Source organism: Triticum urartu, chromosome 5, assembly GCF_003073215.2.
Source record: "Triticum urartu cultivar G1812 chromosome 5, Tu2.1, whole genome shotgun sequence".
Classification (NCBI taxonomy): Eukaryota; Viridiplantae; Streptophyta; class Magnoliopsida; order Poales; family Poaceae; genus Triticum; species Triticum urartu.
In genome coordinates this window covers 303,728,452-303,733,725 of record NC_053026.1, presented here as the reverse complement: position 1 = coordinate 303,733,725, position 5,274 = coordinate 303,728,452, and positions in this window count along the sequence as shown.

Genomic DNA, 5,274 nt, shown 5'->3' with positions numbered 1-5,274 from the left:
AGTCCAGGACCTCATTGGTGAAACATAGGGGGTGTGCGGCGCCCCTGTATTTGGGTGTGCCGGATTCTGATGATGGCTTCATAGCTTTGCTTACGAGAGCTTGCTTTCTTGGCCCATAAATGGACCTGACTGGGCCGTGATGCGAATCCTTAAGTGGGTCGCATGCCGATTTAGGTGCGGCGCCGCTTGCCGCTTTATGGGGTCGTCTATCCGACCGTGTGGCTTTTTCATTTTTTGAATGCGAGGGCTCTAGGGCCTCTTCGTCGAATTCAGGCAGTAGCTTTCTTTTCGGATAGCTTTTAGTGCGGCGACTGTCGCCGTACTTATCTGTGGTATTGATTACTTTACTCCATCTGATCCGGAGTGCGTCTTCCGCTGTTTTTAGCTTCCGCTTTTGCTTCTTTAGGCTTCGTGCGGTTGCAACGAGCCTCTCGTGGAGATTCTTCTGCTCCATAGGTTTATTCGGCGTGAGGTCGTCCGGAATGCCATTTTCACCGGAGGAGGGATGTTTGGTCTCTCTATCCGTGTTGCCCTGTTCAGACTTTTGCTCTAAGGCCTGCTCGTCGTCTACCAGCTCGTCCTGCTCTATGGCTGGGTTTTTGTTGAGGCGGGGCTTAGGTCGGCGTTTATGCCGACGCTTTGATTGCTTTTCGGGGGGTCGGTCTCCCGTCCCATCCCCTTTTTCCTCGTTGTCGCTTCCTTTAGGGGTATCCACCATGTACACATCGTGAGATGAGGTGGCTGTCCAATGCCCTATGGGCGTTGGTTCGTCGGTATCTCCTGTATCGTCATCCATGCTGTCGATGTCTCCGGAGTCGAAGTTGAGGACGTCGTTTAAATTGTCGACAGTGGCTACCAAGTGGGTGGTGGGTGGGCTTTGGATTTCTTCATCGTCCGTATCCCATCCTCGCTGACCATAGTTCGGCCAGGGCTCTTCTGATAAGGAGAGAGACTTGAGAGAGTTCAGGATATCGCCACAAGGCGAGTGCTGCAAGATGTCTGCAGTGGTGAACTCCATTATCGGCGCCCAATCGGATTCGATTGGCAGGGGCGCTGGGGGTTCAGAGTCCAGGGAGGAGTCCGGATCCTTGGAGTCACGGGTCATGCAGAGTGCGGGGCTAGCGTTCGGCTCGATCGCCTCTAAGATCGCAGCCCCTGAGGCAGCGTCCAACCGCTGATCCTCGATCGGTGCAGTAGGCTCCGAATCAATGGTCGAAACCGATGCGTATGCGGCCTCCCAGGCGTTGTTCGGTGGCAGAGCTATATCATGCCCATCGAGATAGTGCGGCGCGCTTGGCTGTGGCTCGAATTCGTCGAAGATCAAGTCTCCGCGGATGTCAGCCGTGTAGTTTAAGCTTCCAAACCTGACTTGATGGCCAGGGGCGTAGCTTTCGATCTGCTCCAGCTGCCCGAGCGAATTGGCCCGCAGAGCGAAGCCGCCGAAGACGAAGATCTGTCCGGGGAGAAAAGTCTCACCCTGGACCGTATTGTGGTTGATGATTAAAGGAGCCATCGGGCCTAAAGGCGACGACATAGAGGAACTCTCAATGAAAGCACCAATGTCGGTGTCAAAACCGGCGGATCTCGGGTAGGGGGTCCTGAACTGTGCGTCTAGGCCGGATGGTAACAGGAGGCAGGGAACGCTTTGTTTTACCCAGGTTCGGGCCCTCGCAATGGAGGTAATGCCCTACTCCTGCTTGATTAATATTGATGATATGGGCAGTACAAGAGTAGATCTACCACGAGATCAAGGAGGCTAAACCCTAGAAGCTAGCCTATGGTATGATTGTTGTGTATGGAGTTTATTGCCTACGGACTACAACCCTCTGGTTTATATAGACACTGGATAGGGTTAGGGTTACACAGAGTCGGTTACAATGGTAGGAGATCTTGAATATCCGCATCGCCAAGCTTGCCTTCCACACCAAGGAAAGTCCCATCCGGACACGGGACGAAGTCTTCAATCTTGTATCTTCATAGTCCAGGAGTCCGGCTGAAGGTATAGTCCGGCTACCCGAACACCCCCTAATCCAGGACTCCCTCAGGATGCCTTCCGGGGCATACCCAAGCTTAGATGCTTGAGTCTCCTTGAATATTTACTTGGGGTGCCTAGAGAATCCCCAAGCTTGAGCTCTTGCCTATCTTCCTTCTTCTCATATCAAGACCTTCTCGATCATCGAACACTTCATCCACACACAACTTCAACAGAAAACTCGGTAAGATCTGTTAGTATAATGAAGCAAATCAATACTCTAAGTGCTGTTGCAAACCAATTCATATTTTGTTTTTGCATTATAGCTACTGTAGTATAACTTTTCCATGGCTTAATCCACTAATATAATTCGATAGTTTCATTAAAACAAGCAAACTATGCATCAAAAACATAATCTGTCTAAAACAGAACAGTCTGTAATAATCTGAACATTCACCATACTTCTGATACTTGAACAATTCTGCAAAAATTAGGAAAAACAAAAAATTTATATAGAAAGACAGTGCAAAAATAATCAGAACCATTTGACGTTCCAGTAAAAAATGTAAAATCGCACACTACAGCCAAAGTTTTTGTCCTGCACCATACAAACCAACAAGTAATCTAAAACATCCTAAAGGAAAACCTTGGCACATTATTTTTATTTTTAATCTTTATAAAAGCACACAACAGAAATAAATGACTCTATAAAACATCTGGGTTGTCTCCCTGGCAGCACTTTCTTTAAAGCCATTAAGCTAGGCATATAGTGCTCAAGTAATGGATCCACCCGGATCCCAAGGTATATCAAAGCCAATTTTAATTAACAATGATTTGTAATTTAGTAGTGAGCACAAAGTAACATATATCATGTAATCACGAAGTCTAACTATCTTTATATGCATCGGCATGTCATAAAAGAACAATTCATGCACACATAGTAAAGGCCAATGGATAGTATAAACAGATTCTTGCAATTTGATCATATTGGAAACATGGAGAGGCGGAGATGTAGTTCCTCTCTCGTAATAATTGCAAGTAGGAGCAGCAAGCACATGCGTATTATATCTATCAAAATCATCATGTGTAGTAGTAAAACGCAACCCATCAATGTAATCCTTAACAAGAGCAAACTTCTCCGATATAGAGTAGTTGGGAGAATTCAAAAAGATAATAGGACTATCATGCGTGGGTGCAATAGCAACAATTTCATTTTTATCATAAGGAACTATAGCAAGTTCATCTCCATAAGCATAATTCATATTGGCATCTAGGCCACAAGCATAGCAAGCATCATCAAAAAGGGATATTTCAAGAGAATCAACGGGATCATAACAATCATCATAGCAATCATCCTTCTGTAAGCACGAAGGGAAATTAAACAATGTATGAGTTCAAGAGTTACTCTCATTAGAAGGTGGGCACGGGTATCTAATCCGCTCTTCCTCCTTTTGTTCTTCGCTCTCCTCATCATCTTTTTCATCCAATGAGCTCACAGTTTCATCAATTTCTTCTTCCATAGACTCTTGCAAAATTTTAGTCTCTTCTTGGACAGCGGAGACTCTCTCAATGAAATCATCAATATCGGAATTGAATTCATAATTATCATATAAATATTTAAGGATAGCTAAATTTTCAGGTCTATAAATTGAATCATCAAAAGTTTCACACTCTTTAAACAAAGATTCAATTTCATAAGCACCCATAAAAGCAACAAATTCTTCTATTTGTTCCACATCATAGTAATCATATATACCATTAGCATAAGAAGCCAAGGTTTTATCATCAATAAATTTGCATGAAAAGGGAAGGTGTGGAGCCTTCATCCTAGAGCAACAAGTATAGTCATATCTCAAGCAAAGTTACCGAGCATACCAATGCAACATATGAATTTGATCCCATAATAGTTTCCCTTTTTGTGTCAAGCGATAATTCCTAAAGTATTCACGTTGATCCAACGTGTCTCCCATTATATAATTGAATGGGGTTTTCTCAGGACTATCAAAGTAGTACATGATATCTTTCACATAATGAGCATCGAGGGTTTTAGGAGGTTCCCCATCTCCATGAGTAGCAAGTAAACCTATTTTTTTTGGTATTTCGTGTTCCATATCCATAACTAAAGATAGAGAACAACTTAGGACAGCAAATAAAAATTACTTAGTGATAAAGCAAACAAGCACACACGAGAATATTCACCCCACGCTATTGCTCCTCGGCAACGGCGCCAGAAAAAGGTCTTGATAACCGACAAGTATAGGCGATCAATTGTAGCCTCTTTCAATAAGTAAGAGTGTCGAACCCAACGAGGAGCTAAAGGTAGAACAAATATTCCCTCAAGTTCTATCGACCACCGATACAACTCTACGCACGCTTGACGTTCGCTTTACCTAGAACAAGTATGAAACTAGAAGTACTTTGTAGGTGTTTTTGGATAGGTTTGCAAGATAATAAAGAGCGCGTAAATAAAAAGTAGGGGATGTTTAGATAAAGACACAATAAAGTAAATATAGAGAGTGCAGAAAAGTGGTGGTAGGAGTTGCGAAATTGTCCCTAAGCATTTGACTACTATACTAGACCGATAGCAAGTTTTATGTGGGAGAGGCCAGTGCTAGCATGTCATCCCTGACTTGGAATTCTATTCACTTATGATTGGAACTATTAGAAAGCATCTGCAACTACTAACGTTCATTAAGGTAAAACCCAACCATAGCATTAATATATATTGGCCCCCCTTCAATCTCGTATGCATCAATTTCTATGCTAGGTTGAAGCTTCTATCACTCTTGCCCTCAAATACATAGTCCTATCAACATACAACTAACCCTATGGTGTGATCCACGCACGCACTCATATGATGGGCACCAAAGGACAACAACATAACCACAAGCAAATTAAATCAATCATAGCAATTCATCAACCACCGATAGGACAACGAAAATCTACTCAGACATCATAGGATGGCAACACATCATTGGATAATAATATGAAGCATAAAGCACCATGTTCAAGCAGAGGGTACAATGGGTTGTGGGAGAGTGGACCGCTGTAGATAGAGGGGGGAAGGTGATGGAGATGTTGGTGAAGATGGCGGAGGTGTTGGTGTAGATCGCGGTGATGATGATGATGGCCACGGCAGCGTTCCGGCACCACCGAAAGAGAAGGGGAGAGGGGGGCCCTTCTTCTTCTTCCTTAACCTCCTCCCTAGATGGGAGAAGGGTTTACCCTCTGGTCCTTGGCCTCCATGTCATGGAAGGGGCGAGAGCCCCTCTGAGATTGGATCAGTCTCTCTGTCTTTCTCT